This window comes from Humulus lupulus, chromosome 2, assembly GCF_963169125.1.
Source record: "Humulus lupulus chromosome 2, drHumLupu1.1, whole genome shotgun sequence".
Lineage (NCBI taxonomy): Eukaryota > Viridiplantae > Streptophyta > Magnoliopsida > Rosales > Cannabaceae > Humulus > Humulus lupulus.
Genome location: NC_084794.1, coordinates 109,579,543 through 109,602,741, shown reverse-complemented (window position 1 = coordinate 109,602,741; position 23,199 = coordinate 109,579,543). Strand labels below are relative to the sequence as shown.

The 23,199-nt window shown below is 37.8% G+C and overlaps 1 long non-coding RNA gene and 1 other non-coding gene across 2 annotated transcripts; both read right to left on the bottom strand.

The window, feature by feature from the left end:
- Positions 1-483: 483 nt before the first annotated feature.
- LOC133818359 (uncharacterized) lies at positions 484-3,496 on the bottom strand. The gene is made up of 2 exons (XR_009885879.1): positions 1,019-3,496; positions 484-929 (listed from the first exon to the last, which is right to left on the bottom strand). It is a non-coding gene; the product is annotated as an uncharacterized LOC133818359 (long non-coding RNA).
- An 8,293-nt stretch (positions 3,497-11,789) lies between these two features.
- Positions 11,790-11,896, bottom strand: LOC133820517 (small nucleolar RNA R71). The gene has a single exon (XR_009886925.1). It is a non-coding gene; the product is annotated as a small nucleolar RNA R71 (small nucleolar RNA).
- Between the last annotated feature and the right edge of the window lie 11,303 nt (positions 11,897-23,199).

The window sequence follows — 23,199 nt, the reverse complement described above, 5'->3', positions numbered from 1 at the left end:
ATGCTGATTGTGGCTTTGGAAGCTCCTAATTCCTTTTCTTGATGCTCAATTTCCTTCTAAAATCCTCAAAAATCAAAGAACTTGGTCTTAGCCTTGGGTTTGCCTTAAGTGTTTGATATAGAAGGATGAGTTTAGAGAAGAAGGAGAGTGAATGAGAGAAAGAGAACGTGAAAGGGACAAAATGATCAGTATTTGGGTTCTTTTTCTCTAACTATGTTGTCAAATGACCATTTTGCCCCTCCATTTAATTCCCTTTCTTCACTAAGCCCAATGGTAGGATAGTAATCTTGCCACTAAATCAAATTACATCATTAAGCTCAATTTATTCAACTAATACTCATCAAGAATTAATATTTTACCACTAAATTTCATTTTACCAATACCCTTAAAATGTGAAAATTCCCAAAATTCCCCTAGGCTCGACCCGAGCCGGATATTTTCCTCATTGTGACTTTTCTGCTATAATCGCTTGAACGGTTCCACTCTTGCCAAAAATAACATTTATCCACATAATAATGTTGTCACAATGCACATATCACATAAAATTTACAAATACACCATCAACATGTCAAAATTACCAAAATGCCCACTTTTTTTTAACCAAAAGCAGGTCTTCAAACACATTTAATGCACATAATCAATTATTTAATAATATAGTTTCCTCAATAATTCAGGTCATGCCCTCCAGACACACTATTTAGAGTACTAACCTCATAAGGAGCATGGGGCATTACAGATGCATCCCTTTCATTTAGCACAATTTACACGCTCAAGAGTCGTTCCTACATTTCAGCAAGTTCTTTTTCTGATTTCATGCGAGATGCTCAACAGACGCCAACTATTCTTGGAGTTTACTTCGCAATTCTCCGGCAACTGATAGTTCAGCTTCGATACTCCCAGTTTTATCCCAGACGCCTACCGCAAGGAACCTCGTTTGTATATGACATAGAAATCATTTAGAGATTCATATGACATGAATAATAAACATATATGATTAAATAAAGTGAGGGAAATTTACCAAGAGTGCATTGTCAAAGAGATGATGAAGAAGCTCCAAAGAAGAACTATCCTGCAGACTACATAAAAGATGGGCAGGGATGCATGTATCTCTTCTTAAGACAACAATCACATCCTCATTATGAAATGCAGAGAAAGGAGAACGCAACAATGAAGAGTTATCTCTATTAAATTGAATATTGGGTGGATTCATGAATGTATTAATTGTTGCGCCAGTAGTCCTGGTATTAATCAAGTCAGTCTATAAATTGGTTACAAGGGAAGATGAATGAGTTGTGATGGATGGGGAAGCAGTGGTAGCGATGACAGCAGCCCCAGGAGAAGCTGTCGTGGTTGGAGAAGTGAGATTAGGGGAAAGGTCAGAAGAAGAAGTGCCTGCATCAGATTTATGGAAACCCAAAGGGTCTACTAAAGGATCGTGATGGAGTGATAAGTAAAAGAGTCATAAAGTCTCTCTTCAATACTACCACTACTGAAATCACTGGGAAAAAAATATGGGATTGTACACATTGGAGGCTTGTAGATATTGTAACAGAGCGTTAAAAGGGGGAATGTCGAATGAAGTGGTGGGAGAAAGAGAAGTTTTAGCAATAGAAGTGGTGGTTAAAATATCGTCAATAGCATGAATAAGCAATTTCTTTGACATTACAAGAATCGAGTCTGTAGGAGGTTCGAGTATTTTTTGTGCAACACTAGAAAAAAATTGGCTTGACTTACCGAAAGAAGGCATGCTAGCAAGAACTTTCCTGTGCCTTGGTCAATGAGGTGTTCCAAAGAGCTAGGCATTACCTAGATAGAAGGAAAAGGAGGGACAAATGAGACTATGGACTTTTTAGGCATGTTGTCAAGAGGGTCTTTGGAGATGACCATTTGTGGAGCACTTAGAGGTGGAAGAAATTTCTTTCTTTTTCGAATTAGCTGAGTTTGGGGAGCTTCAAGGAGAGAGTTAGTGATGGAAGTGAGGACTTCAACCAGGATAAGGGCATCGGAGGAGGTTTTATCTATATTTGGGGCAACAATGTTAAGGGGTTGAGTAGCAATAACCCTAAAACCTAGTGCTAGATGAGCCTCTAAGAAGATGCTGGAAGCGTGTGATGAGGAGGTCGAAAGGCTTCAAAGAGATTAATCTTTTAGAGCATTATCCACAAGTTGAGGGATCAGAAATGGAGGTACTAGTGTCTTTGCTTGTACTTTTAGCCACAAAACTTTTTCGAGAACCTCTTAAGGAGGTCGAAAGGCTTCAAAGAGATGAATCTTTTAAAGCATTGTCCACAAGTTGAAATAGTATATAAATTGCATCAGGAGAAGAGCTGAAATAGTGGGTGGATTGTGACTTTTCTTAAAATCAGAGAGATAGGAGCTACACGTCTTAACAAGTGTTGCTTCCTTGTCCTCGTCACCATCAGCATATAGTTGAATGGCAGATTCATAAATGTCATCAATCCAACATAGCCTCCAGAGACGTGACTTACTTCTAAATTGAGCAAAGCTCTTACTGGAACAACATCGTCCGTGAAAGAATGAAAAATCCAACAAGAGGTTAGCGATTTGACTCTAGATTCACTAATGTCAAAATTTTTAGGCCATGAAATTCTTCAAAGAAGAACAAATAGAAGGATTGGAACATTAGTTGAAAGTATCATATAAGAGCATAAATGAAACAAGAGGAACGGGGACAGAAAATGGATAAAGCACAATCATAGTTAACTTATAAGAATTAGCAAAGAATAGGGAACACGCCATCGCAAATGACTTTGGGGAACTAGTTATCTCCAATGAGAAAAACTAACTTGTCCTAGTTGCGATGAGAAGTCTCCTAACCGGTGATCATGAATTGGTTCTTTTGGGGGGAAAGATACCAAACCTTATGGAGAGAGGCACTGGTCTTTGATTTGTTCTTTAATTTTCAAAGTCTATTTTTCTTCAGTACGCTTGGGACATCAGCAACAATAATGGATTGAATGGCATTAGGAGGAAGTTACATAATGTGAATACCTGCCAGAGCCAGAAAATAAATAAGAAGAGGTGAGAGGGTAAAACAGACCATTTGTAAGTGAGTCAAGCCTATTACTATTTTGTTAGGCTTGAGTGTTAAATCGTATTGCCAATCTTTGATTTCTTCCATAATAAGCATCCAGATTGTAACATCATTGGGAATTTGGGAATCCAAGCGAATTGTTGAGTAGCATTTTTCATAATCTGCTACCCATTCTTCGTATGGGACCACCTTAGCCTCAAAATTCTAGGTTGAAGCTTTTCTACCACCTTTCGACGATCTGGGATCCATTCTTACAAGGAATCAAACTAGAGATTCAAGGTTTCGGAGAAAAGAGAAGAACAAGGAGAGAGAGGGAAGGATTGGGAATTTCTTGAAGAAAATGTGTGAAGGGTAATATCAAAATGGGTAATTACTTATTTCTAGAAATTTAAAAATTAAACATTGGGAAAGTAGCCGTTGATGGGACTTTCCCCAATAAAGAGCGAGAATGATAAATGCAAGAGATGTGTGCAAAATTAATACTCGATTGCAATGTTTTGGCAGTTGAACTTTGTCCTTCAGTAAATTGCTTAGTGTTTATGGTTAAGGATGAGGGCCAATTATGAGGGCATTATGCCCACGTAATAACTAATTTTCCTTTTTTGTAATTACATGACTAAATATCCATTAAACATATTATGAATAAAATTTTAAAAATGTGGTAATCCTATGACTAATATATTTGCAAAGATATTTGGGTTGTTTTAAGAAGCAATGACAAAATGCACATTTCATTAGAGGCTTTACTGAGTAACGGGTCGTCCGAGCATGCAAAAAGAGGCAGAGGCTCGAACCTTTGAGAAAAGCAAGTGCTCTTATGAGGCGAGGGAAAGTCGGTTATAATTGAGCGGGGAAATGAATTCAAGGACACGTGGACCAATATCGATAAGTTGTCCTAAACCTTCTCTTTGTTCTTTTCATTATAAATAGCTGGCTTTTACCATTATTAGGAGTTCTTTTCTGGGTCTTTGTTGTATTGTTACACTGTCAAGATCTAGAGAGAAAGAGAACTAACTTAAGTGTGAAAGAGTTTTCTTGTAGGTAGTCACCATTTGTTTTTGTTAAGGTTATGTTATACAAATGACATGTCCCAAAAGTTGATTTAGTCAACAATGAATAAACGACAAAGCATAGTAAAAATTGAGAAAGATCAAGTGTGATAGTTTCCATTTTTAGGAGGCAAATATGCGGAGAAGATTTGGTGAGAACAATTTTTTTGCACCAAATTAATTTAAAATGAAATTGAGAACTGAAAAAGAAGGAAAGATGAAAAAAGAGTTGAACAAAAAAAGTGTTATTTTTAATTTTATTTTCGGTCAATGTAAAATTTGATAAATTAATTTTAGTAATTTAACTTATTTGAGGGTGAAAGTGTTTTATGTAAAATAAAATGAACGAATCGAACATTGAGTTTAATTTGACAATTTTGTAAATAAATAATTATTATTCGAATTTTATAAAATATTGGTTAAATTGGCATTTAACTGCAACTGCAGGAATCGGAATGATATTATTTTTTTATATACTAATTAATGATATAAGAAAGCAAAAAATTCAATACGAGTGTTATTCTTGATATATAATTTTGTATTTCGTGACAGTTATTCAAAATATTCCATCTTACGTTAATTCTCCTAGCTAATGTATGGCCTATCATCTCTTTCACATAAGAATAAGCCACATTTTCGAAAACTGACAGATGTACAATCTTTCTTTATTGTCTCTTTGATTATTTCTGTTGAAAAGATTCTCTATTCCTTGAAGATAATACATATGAAACAAAATGTTAAGTGCTTCATTTACCACATATGCCTCAACAATGTAATCTTTCTGGTTGGTGCAGATTTCTAACATGTGTTGCGTGTGTATACCACAATTATCATCTCACGTGCATTGGTCTCAAACCAATGACACTGTAAACAAATATAAAATTTTAAATTTGTGACATAAATATTTATTATTTATAAAAGTGTAATTGGCTGTGAAAATGTTTAGGTTTTTCAAAATTAACGTTTTCATACTTAATTCTTTCTTTTTTTTTTTTTGGCATAAATACATTCTGTCAAATTTTTTTGATAAATGTAGGTAGCTAACCGTTAAGTGCTATATAAGCACATATGTGGCAGCTTCTCATTGGTCAAAATCATATATATATATTTAAAATATCATTTAGATATTATTGTTGTACCCTAAATATTAGCACGAGTTTAGTCACTCAGCTAGGGAACAGTTGGCAGATGAATATATGGAAAAGCAACTAAGTAGAACATCTAGCTAATAATGATGTGTGCAGCTCGAGTTGGGACTTGGCAAAACAACATTCAGGTGATTATCAGGCCGCCTCTTAGCATAACAGTCTAGTTCGAGACATATAGTGGCTAGATCCCCCTTTGGGCACTCTGAAGTTAATCCGAGCTAAGGTTCGGATAATCTTTGATCACTAGCTCGATGAAGATATTCAGCTCGTGGAAACCTAATCAGAACGCATAGTGGAGGATCTCGAGAGACTTGGAGGCTCTTTATTCGCTCATTAATGCCCAGTCGGTATTGTACATCTATCATTTATTATCCGAGATAGCAGGAGTATATTCTGGTATGCAATTGTATCCCAATGTAAAAGAGAATTATCTGTATTAAATGTATACCATATTTATGCACACAGTAACCCAAACCTGTCCAGGAAATTCCACTTTAAATATCAGGGATAATGGATAGGGAAGGGGAGGGTCTTTTTGTATTACTAAAACTCTACAGAAATTGTGAGAGAATAGCAATAATATTGTCTTGTGGATTAGGTGGAGTTTAACCACTGAACCACAAAAAATTTTGTGTATATGAAAGGGTTATTATAAGCTCATTACAGTTTACAAATAAGCACTAATATCCTTATTAGATTTCTAAATCTACTGTTGGCGAAAAACTGTGTCAACAGTTTGGTGCTTTCGTTGAGAGGAAATTAGTGCTTTACAAGTTTCATTCGACACTCATCATGGTGGTTACTCGATCGATGCATGATAACGAAATCGAACAGCCTGGTTAGCAAGAGGAACATCATACAGTCGTTCCCACTGAAAAGGGCCCAGATGTTCTGTGACAGTCAAAATCCCGTGATCCGTAAGGGGAAAGACCGGGTAAGCTGTGCAATCCTACACCGCCTGGGGAAGGTCAAGTGTAATGATTCTAAGACTGTGTAGGTATGGGACTACACAGTTGAAGAGGGCTTAAATGGATTGATGGGTACTACCTATATCAGGAAGGTGCATCTTCTTTTCGGTAGCCCATCACTTGAGAACTCCATGGTTAAGCGTGCTTGGCCTGGAGTAATCTAGGGATGGGTGACCTCCTGGGAAGTTTTCCCAGGAAGTGTGCGAGTGAGGACAAAGCACGCTGGAAAGACTTGTCTTGGTTTGTAGGGCCAGTCGTCATTCCAGAAAGCAGCCATAGTGACGTGGGGCGTCACATGTTCAGCAACGTTCTGGGACGCAATCGGTGGGCCAAGACAACGCTGGGAGTTCAGCGTCACTCCCACCAAATCCTAATCCAGTATATTTAACAGCCATCGAGATGGAGAATGACTAATTAAGGAGTCATCTCGCTAATGCAAACAGAGAGATCGAGGAGGTCCTAGCTCGGTTACCCCCTCTTGCAACCGACGCTAATGTCAGAAAGAGGCAAAGTGGGTCTCATAAGTCCCACAGGAATAACTGGTCTAAACCCAGTCATTTTGTCAGGACCGCCACTTCGAGTTCTATACCTTCAGAGTGAAATCACTGATGTGCTCAGCCCACTAGTCATCACAGGAACCATTATACGCATGTCAGTCGGTCGGTCAGAACTATGACCCCTAACTCCATGCCTTTCACACAGATTCTTAGGAATGCCCATAACAACCCACCAAGGTGAGCTGGGACAAGTTCACAGAGACAAAACGCCCCAAAGAATCCTCCTACGCCGCGATTAGAACCCCGGGCACTGAGAACTCGGGAAATTAGGGTAGAACCAAGGCGGGTTAATTTATTTCATCCTGATGGAACAAGGATAGCCTCACCAATAAGACATCTTCCATCGTCGGTTAGACATCATACACCATCGCGCCCACAAAGAGACGCTCTAGTTCAAGGAAATAGTAGGAGAAATCCTCCCCCGTCAGTAGACAGTTACGTCCCATGGGCACGTGCTAATAATCCAGGTCCTCGTTCTCAGCCGCGGGCTGTAAGTTTTGCAAATAGAAGTTACTGAATGGGGATCCAGTGTGGAGACAGGTCTGAGAATGACTTGAGGAATCACCTTAGCTCAGTGCAAAGTCCTTAGTTCGATCCACATCCCGACCTGTGTGATCATCTGAATTCACAAAGGATGTATCCAGCTCGCAATGATGATATGACTTATACTCGACATGAGGGAGGTTTGTCCACGTACGTGACAATGGGAATGTCCCACCTAACCAAGATTGAACTTAGAGGGACAACAACCCGTCAAACGCGTACAATAGGATGGAAGCTAGTGAACAACTCCCAGCTAACCTAGAGACCAAAGACCCAACCCTTGAGCGACTAGCCTTGATGGAGTAGCAGATGAAGAAGCTCTTATATGGAAAAGGGATTGATAATTGTGACTTCGATGAGGAGCTCGAACCTTTCGCCCCAAACATTACAGCAACTGCGTATCCTATTGGCTTTAGGATGTCGAACACGCCGACATTTGATGTAAGCACAGATCCATAAGACCACCTTGGGATGTTCAATGCGTTGATGATGGACCACAATGTCAGGTTCTACCTAAGGTGTATTATGTTCCCCATGACTCTAATCGGGCCTACCAGAGAGTGGTTCAAGAAGTACAAAAAACATTCGATAAGCTCTTGGAAGAAGCTGTCTTCCGAGTTCATGCAAGCGTTCTGAGCTTCAAAGGCAACTCACGTAGAAGTTGACTCATTGGCCAACATAAAACAACAACCTGGTGAGTCCTTGCAAGCATATCTGAGTAGATTCGTTAACGTTGCAGCATGAGCTAGAGACGCTAATGATAGCTCCAAGCTCATGGCGATGAGAAAAGGAATCCTGGTGGGAGGCGATCTATGGCAAGAACTCCAGTGAAAAGGGGTTAAAAGTGTAGATGAGTTCTTGGCCCGAGCTAAGGAGTGGATAGACTTGGAAAAGGTGCAATTTATTGTCGCAAGAACCAGCTAGGTCCCTATCCAACCCACTGGAGCGGTGACAAGTGTTGCAGCTACGACTCAACCTGTTACCGAAAATAACCAAGCAGAAAATAATAAGAGGAAAGAGAATGGTTAGGGCGACCATAACGGCACAAAGAAGAACAAGTCCGGGGAAATATTCAAGCCCATTTATGCCACCTACACTGACCTAATGGATAAACGGGAACATATCTTCTTGGAAAATTCTAATCGCCTTCTGTGGAAGAAATAAAAGCCATTAAGGCATCATAGAGTGAAGAGAGATCCCTCAAAGTTTAGTGATACCACAATGACATCGATCATAATACCGATGATTACCGACAATTGAATGATGAGATTGAGACTCTTATTCGGACTAGACCGTTAGCCCAGTACGCCCAAAATCGAGTTGCTCCTAATCAGTCTGCTGGGCAGAATTATCATCCAGCTCTAGAAGCTCCAACAGGTCAGCCGAGGACTCAGATGAATCAGAACAAAGTCGATCCTCCCCCAATAGTAGGAAGAGATATAACTACTATTGTTGGAGGACCTAATTTGGCAGGCATGAGCACCGAAGCCCGAAAGAGGTATATACAGGAGCTAAAACTCATAACTGTATGGAATGTATCCTGAAGCAACAGTTATCAAAACAACAGAGGTTGGAAAAACAACCAATCATTTTCGTGGAGGAGGACCCTAGCCACGTTATTTCTCGCTTAATGACTTGTTGGTGGTAAATGTGCAGCTCACTAACCAAAGGGTGCGAAGGATATTTGTAGATAATAAAAGCTCAGTAAATGTGCATTTCATGCCCACCCTAAAAAAGATGGGATTGTCCGTGACCAATCTCAAGGTGACCTCAATGACATTGTATGGATTTTCAGGTGAAGGGACGACGGCCATAGGTTCAATCGGACTAGTGGTTACGCTAGGAGACCAAGAGCATACCAGCTTCATGACTGAGCATAATGTATACTGCTATAAAGTTATGTCATTTGGGCTGAAAAATGTTGGTGCTACATACCAGCGATTAGTCAACAAAATTTCGCTAACCAGATCGGGAGAAATGGAGGTGTATGTCAACGATATGCTCATTAAATCAAAGACTACCAGTAACCATGTATCCGACCTAAAATAATGTTTTGGCATATTAAGGAAATATGACATAAAGTTGAATCCCTAGAAGTTCACTTTTGGAGTTTCGTCGAGAAAATTTCTAGGGTTTATAGTCAACACTAGGGGGATAGAGGAAAATCCAAAGAAAATTAGGTCTTTGTTGGAAATGCCTTCACCTAGGTCACGTAAGGAAGTACAAAGTTTAACTGGAAAGGTGGCAGCCTTAAACTGCTTCTTTTCAAAATCAACTAACAAGTGTCTCCCATATTTAACTTGCTCAGAGGAGACAAGAAGTTCAAGTGGACCGAAGAATGCGAACAGGCATTTCGAGACCTGAAAGAGCATCTGGCTAAACCACCAGTACTATCAAAACCGACGTCTGTGATAACTTCATTTTTGGGTCAATTTAGAAAGTATTTTTGTGGTAATCTTGAGTATTTATGTGTGTTTTGGGCAAGATTATGCCTTTGTTTGTCTTTGTTGTAGGTTGGTGTGAAGAATCACAAGAAAAATAAAAATAGAAGTTAAATGGTGGAAAAGCGAGGCTTTTGGCGGTTATTGGACTAAAAAGGATACCAAGGTTCATTAGAAGACGGTTTGTGAGGAAGAGATGAGCTGAAGGATCAAATCCGAGAAAAATTGAATTAAAGTCGTGGCTTGGACTTTAGAATCGCGAATTAAGGGCAAGTTAGAGACGTATATGTTGCTGGAAAGAATTAGTGTTGCGACTTGGGCTTACAACTCGCGACTCAAGAGGAAACAAAGGCTAAGCTCAGGAGAAAAAGCATACACGGGCCGCGACTTGCCTAAGCTGAGTCGCGACGCTTGAAGCCTTTATACGAAAAGAAAAGGACCCAAAATAAACACGGGCCGCGTCCTAGAAAATGCCAAGTCGCAGCCCGCACAAGGAAAAATTCAAAAACTTGTATTTTTACTGTAAATTCATGTTTAAGGTTTAATTAAGTCATTAGGTCGGTTTTTAATTACGGTTTTTAGAGACTAATTGTAGTTCTTTAGTTAAATATTATGTAGTTTCATATTTTTATTTCTTCTTCAAGTTTATGAATTTTATGTTTATGAATAATTATTTTGTTGATTTAGTCATGTGTGATATGAACTAAACAATTTTTATCTAGGGTTTAATGTAGTCACTTGGATTTCTATCTAATTGAATTATGATATTCTTTTGATTTTTCTTCTCTATTCTAATCTATATAATGTGTGTTTAATGCTAGTAAATACTTTATCACTATTTGCTTGATTTAATGATTTTGATTCAAAATTTGAAAGATGAGAATTGAATATGCTATCATTATATAGATATAGGTTGCATATTGGACGAAAGTACATGTATGACTTGTGTAGTAATTAAGGTTTCTATACTTAATATCTTCTATATGTTTAAGTTTATCACAGATATGTAGAAAACTAGCATATAGGCTGAGATCTTATGTCTTCAAAAAGAATAGGAATCAATTTATGTTAACCTGCTATTAGAATAGAAAGAAAAAATCTAGAATTGATTACTACAATTAGTAGAATGAAAAGTTGAAGAAATTAACACCCTAGGTCTTTTTCGTAGTGATTTAAATCTTTTATTTAGTTGTTTTCTTGTTTAAAGTATTTTCATATTTTAAATTAAATTTAAAAGTCAAATTCTTAGTTGCCAAATAGAAATTTAAAGAACAATTAGTGGGACTAGGAAGATAGTCTTCGAGGGAACGATACTTTACTTATCATATATTACTTGAATCGATTGCCTACACTTGCATATATATATATATATATATTTTCAGGATCAAGTTTTTGGCACCGTTGCCGGGGACTTAATTCCCAATATCACACTTAATTGTTATTTGTTCTAATTTAGTTGTATTTTTTTATTTTATTACTATTTAACATTTATTTGGATCAATGTTATATTGTGTTTCAGGAGTTGTTGGTAAATTCGAGGAAATAGACAAAAGGTGCAGACAGAACTGAAAAATAAAGAAAAGGTTGGAATTCACCATGGCTGAAAACGTGAATAATGGTGTGAACAACAATGCAAATATGGGTAATGTAGCTGAGGCAGTTCCACCACTGAGGAATTATGTACTCCCTACTATTTCAGGGATACATTCAAGTATTCGACCTCCTACTGTAGAGGAAAATAATTTTGAAATAAAGCCCTCAATTATTCAGATAGTACAAAACTGTGTTCAATTTGGAGGGTTACCAAATGTGGATCTAAATCTACATATCACGAACTTTTTGGAGTTATGTGCTACATTTAAGATGAATGGGGTTAGTAATGATGATGTAAGATTGAGACTCTTTCCATTTTCACTAAGGGATAGAGCTAAGAGTTGGTTGAATTCATTACAAGCGAACTCTATACTTACTTGGGAAGATTTGGCTCAGAAGTTTCTTGGTAGATATTTTCATCTTGCTAAGTCAGCCAGAATAAGAGGAGAGATTTACAATTTCCATCAACTGGATGGGGAGTCTTTGTATGATGCATGGGAACGATTTAAGTAATTACAAAGAAAATGCCCACATCATGGAATAGAGAAGTTGTTGTTAGTACATACTTTTTATAATGGTTGGGGGGGGGGGGGGGGGGGGAATACAAGGATAGTTATAGATGCAGCATCTGGAGGAGCATTTATGACAAAAAGCGCTAATGAGGCATATGATTTGTTGGAAGAGATGGATATCAATAATTATAATTGGCCTACCGAGCGAGAGAATAAGAAAGTAGCGAGAGTCTTAGAAGTTGATCCAATTGTGCTCTTAACCACTCAAGTAGCATCTCTAACCAAACAACTACAACAAACTAAGTTCGCTGCACAAGCAATGCAAGTACATAATGTCATGAGTTGTGAGATTTGTGGAGGACCTCATTCTTATGAACAATGCTCGAGCACAGCTAGTTGCTCAACTGATGTGAACAATATGCCCTTGGAACAGACAAAGGTTATAGGTAATTTTTCAAGACCTGCACCCAACACTTACTCAAATTCCTATACACATGCCTGGAAAAATCATCTTAATCTATCTTGGAAAAATAATCAAGGGTTACAACCACAATATCCACAGTATCCGCCTCAACAACCCCCTCATCAATTGACTTATGGACAATATTATGATCCAAACATACACCCATCTCATCCACCACCACATCCTTCAACACAACCTAAATAAAGCCCGGCTTACTGAACTAGTTCATGACTGAAACCAAGGTATCCATCAGAAGTTTAGAGACACAAATAGGTCAATTGGCTCAATTATTTTCTAGTAGACAACAAGGAAATTTGCCTAGTTCCACAGAGGTAAATCCTAAAGAACAGTGTAATGCAATATCCTTGAGGAGTCGGACTGAGTATGAAGGACCTACAATAGATGACAAGAATAAGAAGACAATAGATAAGAAAGTTACAAGTCCAATTCAAGAGGAGGTTACTGAAGACCTTCCAAAACCAAAAAACCAAAATACTCTGAGCCTATGCCAAAACTACCATATCCTCAACGGTTTCGAAAGGCTAATCTTGACAAACAATTTTCTAAAATTTTGGATATCTTTAGAAAACTACACATTAACATCCCTTTTGCAAAGGCTTTAGAACAAATGCCAAGCTATGTGAAGTTTATGAAAGAAATTTTCTCAAGGACGCATAAATTAGAGGCTTATGAGACAGTTGCATTAACTGAAGAGTGCAACGCAATACTACAGAAGAAACTACCTCCAAAGCTTAAAGATCCTGGTAGTTTCAATATCCCATGTTCTTTAGGGGGTTTAGTAGAAACAAAGGCATTATGTGATTTAGGGGCTAGTGTTAATTTGCTGCCTCTATCAATCTTTCAGAAGCTGAATTTGGGAGAAGCTCGGCCAACTACAATGTCTTTGCAGATGGCAGATAGGTCAGTTAATCATCCTCTTCGAGTGATTGGGGATGTATTGGTAAAAGTTGGTAAATTAATCTTTCCTGCAAACTTTATTATTTTGGATATGGAGGAAGATGAAAATATTCCAATTATACTTGGAAGACCATTCTTGGCGACTGGTAGGGCTTTAATTGATGTACAAAAGGGTGAGTTAAAGCTGGGAGTGCAAAAAGAGGAAGTAATATTTAAAGTTTTTGCAGCTATAGAAATTCCAACTTGTTGTAGAGTTGAAGTGGTAAACCAAGAAGGTAATAAGTTGGAAGCCTCTAAGAAAAGCTCCATCGTTAAAACCAGAATGAGAAATGGGCGTAACAGGTTAAAAAAATACTATAACGAAAGGATTTGAATGTTATATAAGCGAGGGAAAGTTCCGATAATTTCTAATCACAAGAAGCAAGGGTCAACTCATGATACTGTGGCTCTAAAGGATGTGAGGGGAGGACTTGATCCGAGTTGAATATATAAGAAAAAAAGCGTCCGGATAAATGACGTTAACGACAGCGCTATAGGAGGCATTCCTATCTTTTATTTAAGTTTTTGTTTTGAGTATTAATTAGTGGACAATTTTATTTTTTTATTTTTGTAAAGTTTAGTATTTTTTTTTAGTATAAAGGTTGTAAAAGTCGTGAAAATCGTGGAAAAAAATTAGTTTTTCAAATAGTCCTTGGGCCAAGTCGCGACTTGAATTAGCAAGTCGCGACATTACACAAGTCAGAGAGCATTAAAAATGAAGAGGAGGCAAGTCGCGACTTGCCCACGCTGAGTCACAACCCTAGGCTGAAACAGAGAGCAATTTTTTTCTAGAATTTGGGGCGGGCCATGACTTGAGAAGCTGAGTCACGGCGCTTGGATGCGCATTTGTTGAGAAATTTAGAGGCGGGCCGCGACTTGCCCAAGCTAGGTTGCGCCGCACCTATGCCAAACAGGATAAAGAGGGCTTAAACTCATGTTTACTGAACCTTTTGCTCATTTTCTCAAATTCTGTCTTCCAAATCCCATTTTCTTAAAGAAAAACTCTACCATTTTTTTCCTCCTCTCTATTTTAAAAATTTTATCATCTAATTTTCTCATTTTTACATCATAGTTCTTATTGATTTCTTCCATTATTATATTTGCTAACCCTAATTTGTGTTCTATTGGTGTTTGGTAAGAGATTGGAGGATCAAACAGGCAGATTTTTCACCTTGCAAGGATTGTAAGTTTTTCTTGTTGAAGCTTTCAATTGAATTGCATTTATATTATGAGATTTCCTTGGAGTTTTTGGACTGTTTGTTTGTTTATTGGGTGATAATTTTTGGAGATTTTAGTAAGGAAATTTCAGAATTTTTGGGGAAGTGCTGCAGAAATTTTTGTGGCTATTTTTTAAAAATTGCAAAGGTATGGGGCCAAGGAAACAACCCACTAGGGCAGCATCCTCAAAGAATACTAATTGGCCTTCCTCATCTCATTCCCAACCATCCTAAGCCCAGCCAAATCCGCCAGCATCTTAACCTATTTTAGAATATGATCCCGTACGTTTTATTAATAAAGATGCCCATGATATGTATAAAAGGTTATCCCAAAGGCCAGTTATTCAAGAGCGGGGTATGGACATTAAAGAATAATTATACCATAATGAAACCTATCATATTATTAGGAATGAAATTTTACGCTGAGGTTGGCAATTATTTGTGGACGAGAAGATGCCAAAAGCCAATTACTCCTTGGTTTATGAGTTTTATGCTAATTTTCCTGGGGCTATAAATAGAAAGGTGTTTGTTAGGGGTTTTTTAGTTGAATGTACTATTGAAAATATTGATGCTTTATTTAATGTACCTACATTAACTCAGGAAGAGGATGAGTATTATCAGTTGGCATATAATAGTGAGGTAAATTGGAATGAGGTGGCTAAGAACTTAGGAATTCCTGATGCTTCATTTATTATTCAGAATGGGGTGCCCAAACATTTAAAAAGAAACCAAATGAATTCCGTAGCTAAAGCTTGGACTCTTTTAGTGAGTGCAAGATATGCCAAACACCCACTTGTCTGAAGTGGGTACTGATAGGTGTCTCTTGGTATACGCCATTATGACAGGGCTTTCTATTGACATTAGGGGGAGTTATTCGCCAGAGCATTAGGGATTTAGGTTGCATGACTACAATTGCTGGGTTAGGGCATGGGTCCATGATTACTAATCTATGTGACATTTGTGAGGTGCCGAAATATCCTAGTGATATTTTTAGGAAGGTTACGGGGGTTATTTCTCAGGCTATAGTAAGTAAATTTAATGCCCTAACTTTAGAGCCACCTGTCACGGTACCCAGAAATGTAAGAGTTGGTAGGGAAGGAGAAACATCTAAGGAGCCCATACAACATATGATTCAACAGAGGGAGCAAGGGCAGCTGAGGAGGGAACAATAGAAGCATACCCTCAATATTTGGCAATTGAGGCTCCACCAGATCCGCATTTGGCTAGACTAGATTACATAATTCGGCAGAACCAGCACACGCACAATTATTTGGGCGAGCTTCATGATTACCATAGAAACCAAGTTGATAGGAAAAATGAGTTGGTTTACCGATGGTCGAACCAAGAGGCGGACCGGCAGTACTTCCCTTATCCACCACCTTGGCATCCATTTCCAAACCCACCACCATTCTGAGATGAATCACGCCAGGTAAGTTTCCTTTCCTTTACTTATTTTTAAACATTGGGAACAATGTTTAGTTTAAGTTTGGGTGAGGGAGTTTATTTTTCTGTTAATATTGTTTTGTGTGTTTTATTATGTTAGTGTTTAAAGTGTGTTTAGTTTTGTATCAACATGAAGGAAAATTGACAACAATTGTCGTTGAGAATAAAATGAATGTTATGAGTATAATTCAAAGAAAATGAAATTTGAAAAAAAAAATTGTGTGATTGATTAAACACTCCATTAGTACATTTTAGTTTAGATAACATTTGTTGAATATTTTGTCATGATGTTAAATTTATGTTTTTGATATTGAAAATTATTTTCAACAATTCTAGAACTTGCTTACTTGTTATTTGAGGCGAAATAATATATCATGTATGCTTAGGAATATGATATAGGCCATCATTTGGTTCGTTTGAGCTTTTCTTGCCAACCTTAAATTACTTAATTCTTTGGTTACCCTTTTTGAGCCTAATTTTGTATCATTTTTGTTCCAAAACCATCATTTAAGCCTAATACTTTCCATTGGTTATATCCGTCCCTAATATATTATGAGCATATTATTGAGAAATGGTGATGGGGAGTGATGTGTAATGGGGTTTAATGGTGATTTGAGTGGGTTTAGAAAGAGAAAAAAATATCTAGAGAGAATATATTTTGAAAAAAAAAAGAAAAAAAATGATGAAAGATATTTCAATACCCTCCCAATATGAGTATATTAGAAAAATCAAGTTTGGGGGAGTGTAGTTATTATTGATATATATATATATATATATATCTAAAGAAAAAAATAATAAATAAGAAAGGGGATTATTGGATTATATTATTATGGAAGTAGGCTGGTGAGTTTTTGTCATGTGCTTATAGTAAAGTGAGCTTAAAATTACTTTTCATCTATCTTTACCTAAGTCATCGTTACAAGCGTATAAAAGTCCTATTGATTCTTATGCATAGCATGATTTATATTAGTGGAGAAGAGCAAGTAAGTGAGCTTATGAAATTATTTGGTTTGAACGGATCAATTGGAAAGAAATTTTGTGAGCACAATTGATCTCAAATTCATTTATTTAATAATAATGAGTTGATAATCCAAAATGTTAGTAGATTAAGGTGTGTTGATGGAGTGTTTTGATCAAAAATATAGATTGAATAACTGTTGAGTAGTTTTTTGAAAAATTATATGATTAACATTCATGATTTTGAGGCATAATTATTGTTATTGGTATAAGTTCATATTTTTAGAATTTAGGTTTGTTTTGAGTCCTTTGTTCGAGGGCGAACAAAGAGTAAGTTTGGGGGAGTTTGATAACTTCATTTTAGGGTCAATTTAGAAAGTTCTTTTGTGGTAATCTTGAGTGTTTATGTGTGTTTGGTGCAAGATTACGCTTTTGTTTGTCTTTGTTGTAGGTTGGTGTGAAGAATCACGAGAAAAATGCAAATAGAAGTTAAATGGTGGAAAAGCGAGGCTTTTAGCGGTTATTGGACTAAAAAGGATACCAAGGTTCATTAGAAGACGGTTTGTGAGGAAGAGATGAGCTGAAGGATCAAATTTGAGAAAAAAATGAATTAAAGTCGCGACTTGGTCTTTAGAGTCGCGACTTAAGGGGAAGTCAGAGACGTATATGTTGCTAGAAAGAATTAGTGTCGCGACTTGGGCTTACAAGTCATGACTCAAGAGGAAACAGAGGCTATGTAATGCCCTACTACCTTAGAGCCATTACTAAGTGAATTTAAAACACATATGTGCAACTAACTGACTCTACGAGGTTTCAAAAGACCAAAAGTGTGACTAACCAGAAGTTAAGGCTGTAATCTTTGAAAAGACTTAGTTTCATTGAAAACTTTAAGTATCAACATCTGGGATCCCAAAAATAAGGTTTACAAAATATTTACAACTCAAAAATAGATTTACACTTGATTGACTATCAAAAGAACACGTTAATACAGCCATATTCAAAAAAATGCCCCCAACCAAAGTAGTCGGGCAGGCCGAACATGTATGCGCCGCCCCCACGCTCTCCATACTCATGGCTGGTTGACTGACCCCTTGCTTTTACCTGCAACACAGAGCACCCGTGAGCCGAAGCCCAGCAAGAAAACTTATACAGTAAATAACATATGCATATATCATATCAGCATATAATCCATTGATAAACAGGAAAACCATCAGACTAAACAAACACGTCCATGTTGCCCAAGAGGCCTAACCCAAGCCTGGGGTCTCGGTCCTTACCGTAAGGATAACCCATGTATCCATTGGGTCCCACCCTGACTATAAGCATCCCATGTTCTAGGTGTTACTTCCGACCCTACGGCCGTTCTCAGCCTTCGCCGCTCTCGGCCTTAGCCGTTCATTTCATTATAATCACACATATAGTACATCTCGAAATAATCTTTCAATCATATGATAATTCATTTAAGGTTATACATTAGCACATAATACAATCTAGGGCCATGCCCTGCAATAACACTATGGGCCCATGCCCTGTTCTCGAGTGCTACAGTTTTCTTACCTGTATCCCGAGCGTTCCGATGAACCAAGGTCACAAGCACGGTCCTCTAGCACGAGCCTCTTTGAAATCCTAGTCACAACACACATAAAACACTCTTAATACTAACCAATCCCAAAACCACTTCCTGGGACCAATCCCGTACTCTCGGGACCTCTAATTTCCTAAAACAATGCATTGGAACCATCCCCCGGGTCCCCGGGCAAAAGCCCTAAAAATGTAAAATTACACTGTCAAAATTTGCCTAGGGCCTAGGCGCTCCCATCAAGGGCCTAGGCGCCCAGAAACTTTTCTTGATCCTGATGCAAGCCTGCGCCGTGGCACCAAAGAACAGGGCCGCGGCGCCCCTACGCGAACCCAGATTTCTGGGTTTTTCCCTTGCATTTCCTCGAGCCAAAACACTCCCAAATCATCCCAAACTCACACCTAAGCCCCAAAACCAATTCAAAACCCCAAATAGACCATTCAAAAACCTATAAACATCATAACCCAGCTCAATTACACAATCACACCCAAAATCCACCCTTTGAATTCAAACTTCAGAAACCTAAACCCATAGGCCAAAAACACAAACCCAAGCTTGTAAAACCTAAACCATGCCTCAAAAATCTTAAACCACAACAGATATGAAAACCCAAGGATGTTTAAAACTCTTACCTCAATCAAGAATTCAACCTTGAGCCCTCTCCAAATCCAGCTTCAAGCCAAAACCTCTTGATTAACAAGCTAAATTCCCATACAAAACCAGCCACAATTCTCTTTCAATTTAATGCTTAATCTCTAAAAAATCAAACTTGAAACTTAAGCAAAATAGGGGGTGAACTCTTACTTCTAAAAAATCTTGACCTATACTTGATTTTAGTTGCCCCAAGCCTCTTGATTCTCCTCCTAAATTGCCCAACTTCAGCTCCTTTCTTCCTCTCCTTCTCTTCTAGCTTTTTCTTCAATTTCTATCAAGAGCTATAATATGACTTAGTGCCAAACGTGTACCCCTTTTTCCCCAGCTGAAACTTTTCTAATCCCCCTGCCAAATGACCATTTTACCCCTTCATCAAAACCCTTTGCTAACTAAACCTCAAGGGCACTCTAGTCCTTTCTCCTATATTGCAATTCTACCATTTCTTTCACCTAAACTTGTTACTCTCAGCAGTAACTAATGGTTACTCAGGTTACTCAATCACCAATAACCATTAACCGCTAATTCTCTACTTAACCATAAAATTCCCAAAGTACCCCTAGGCTCCTCCCGAGCTGGGTATAAAATCCCGTTGTGACTTTTAAGTTAACTTGCTCTCTAGGACCGTCTCGGCACGTGCATCACAATAATAACACCACACTCACGTGGTACAAATCACATAATACAATTACCATATTTATGCCCTCAATGGGCTAAAATTACCAATTTACCCTTTCATGCAAACGGGGCCCACATGCATATTTATACCACCTAAACATGCATTCTAATCACATATTCATTAAATTCACATAAATTAATGCAGTATAACAATTATTTCCCTCCAGGCACACTAATCAAGGCTCCAAGCCTTATTAGCAAATTTAGGTCGTTACAGGCTAAGCTCAGGAGAAAATGCAGACATGGGCCGCGACATGCCTAAGCTGAATCGCGGCGCCTGAAGCTTTTATACAATAAGAAAAGGCCCCAAAATAGACACGTGCCGCGACCCAGAAAATGCCAAGTCGTGGCCCGCACAAGGAAAAATTCAGAAACTTTTATTTTTTACTATAAATTCGTGTTTAAGGTTTAATTAAGTTATTAGGTCGGTTTTTAATTACGTTTTTTAGAGACTAATTGTAGTTCTTAAGTTAAATATTATGTAGTTTCATATTCTTATTTCTTCTTCAACTTTATGAATTTTATGTTTATGAATAATTATTTTGTTGATTTAGTCATGTGTGATATGAACTAAACAATTTTTATCTAGGGTTTAATGTAGTCACTTGGATTTCTATCTAATTGAATTATGATATTCTTTTGATTTTTCTTCTCTATTCTAATCTATATAATGTATATTTAATGCTAGTAAATACTTTATCACTATTTGCTTGATTTAATGATTTTGATTCAAAATTCAAAAGATGAGAATTGAATATGCTATCATTATATAGACATAGGTTGCATATTGGACGAAAGTACCCGCATGACTTGTGTAGTAATTAAGGTTTCTATACTTAATGCCTTCTATGTGTTTAAGTTTATCATAGATATGTAGAAAACCTGCATATAGGCTGAGATCTTATATCTTCCAAAATAATAGGAAACGATTTATGTTAACCTGCTATTAAAATAGAAGGAAAGAAATCTAGAATTTATTAAAACAATTAGTAGAATGAAAAGCTGATGAAATTAACACCCTTGATCTTTTTCATAGTGATTTAAATCTTTTATTTAGTTGTTTTCTTGTTTAAAGTATTTTCATATTTAAAATTAAATTTAAAAGTCAAATTATTAGATGCGAAATAGAAATTTAAAGAACAATTAGTGGTACTAGGAAGATAGTCTTCGAGGGAACGATACTTTACTTATCATATATTACTTGAATAGATTACGTGCTCTTGCGTATATATATATATTCACGATTAGTCTGGGGAATGTCTATTTCTGTATCTGTCTGTGACAGAAAATGCATTCAGTACTGTGTGAGTTCGAAAAGAAAATCGGGCACAAAAAATCATGTATTATGTAAGTAGAAGACTTCGCGGAGCTGATTTTCGATACCCAATGATAGAGAAGCTCGCATTCTGTCATATTTTGGCGTCAAGGAAGCTCAGACCATATTTTGAGTCTCATTCAATCCACGTCTTAACTGACCAACCTTTAAGGCAGGTTTTGCAAAAACCTAAAACGTTGGAACATCTACTAAAATGGACCATCGAACTCAGCTAGCTTTAAATATTATATATGCCACAAATAACAATCAAGAGTCAAGCCCTGGTTGATTTTGCGGCCGAGTGCACAAGATTTCAGGACGAGCCGATAAGTGAACTGGTGCAGGAATTGTGGAAAATCTTTATCGATGGATCCTCTAATGAAAACGGATTAGGAGCTGGGATAATTTTATTCTCACCTGAAGGGCATAGATTCCATACAACTCTCAAGTTTGAATTTGAAGCATCCAACAACAAAGGCGAATATGAGGCCCTATTGGCAACGTTAAGGGTGGTGAAAGAGCTAAAGGCAAAGTCCATCCAATGTTATAGTGATTCTCAGCTCGTAGTTAATCAAATATTGGGAGAATGCCAAGATCGAGGTATCAAAATGGCGGCCTACTTAGCCAAGGTTAAGGACGAGTTATCTGAATTCGAGTTTAACTCCATTGAACAAGTTCCTCGTGAGAAAAATTCCAATGGTGATTCTCTGGCTCGACTTGTTACCACCAAAGAGGCGGATACACTGAATGTAGTTCTGGTGGAATTCTTGGAAAGACCGAGCATAATAGCGAAAACGGTTGAGATCAGAATAATTGACATAAAACCGACCTAGATGAACCCCATAGTGGAGTATCTCACAACCAGAAAGTGACCTAACGATCGAAAGGGCACAAGAAAGTTGTTGTTTTAAGCTCTGCGATATGTTATAGTTGAAGGGATTATATATCGTCGAGGGCATTCGCTACCTCTCCTAGGGTGTGTTCTGCCCGAGGAAGTGCAGAATATCTTGCAAGAAATACATGAATGCTTCTGCGAAGATATTGTTGGGGGGCCAAAACCTAGTTCTGAAGGTACTGAGATAAGGATATTTTTGGCCCATGCTAACAAAGGACTCGATCTCATATGTGCATAAATGTGACAAAATGCCAACGCTTCGCCATAGTTGCCCAAGTTACTCCCATCAAGCTAACCATGACCTCATCCCCTTGGTCGTTTGCAGTATGGGGAATTTACTTGATTGGTTATTTTCCGATGGGAAAAGGAGGAGTTCGTTATGTTATTGTCGTCGTCGATTACTTCACGAAGTGGGTAGAGGTCGAACCTCCGGCAACCATCACCTCAAAGAGATTACTGGATTTTGTTGAAAATATATCATATGTCGATTTGGGCTCCCGAAAAAGATTGTGTCTGACAACGGAACTCAGTTCGATAGCAATCTCTTCACAAACTTTTATGAAAAATATGGCATAATCAAGATTTTCTCGTCGGTAGCATACCCACAGGCCAATGGGCAGGTCGAGGTCATAAACAAGACCCTGAAGGCGAGCTTGAAGAAGTGATTAGATGAAGATAAGGGATTATGGCCCGAGTAGCTCCCACATGTACTCTGGGCCTATAGAACCTCACATCGAACCTCCACAGGACATACCCCTTTTTCTCTGACCTTTGGAAGCGAGGCTATGGTCCTAATTAAGGTGTTGGTGACGACCCACAAACAGAAGACCTTTGATCAAGATTAGAACCACGAGCTACTTAATGCATCCCTTGATCTAATCGAGGAAAAAAGAGAGGCATCACAATTATAGATCGCCCATTATCAGCAGAAAATCACTCGTTATTTCAATTCAAAGGTAAAAGGACGTAGGCTAGGATTAGGCGATTTTGTTCTCCAAAGGGTGTTTTTGGCATGTAAAGATCCCAAGGATGGTGTGTTAGGGCCGAACTGGGAAGGACCATACCAAATCGTGGAGATCCTGCGTGAAGGGACTTTCAAGCTAGACCGATTAAATGGAGAAATAGTTCCACAGACCTGGAATGCCCTACACCTCAAAAAGTACTATCAATAATTTTGT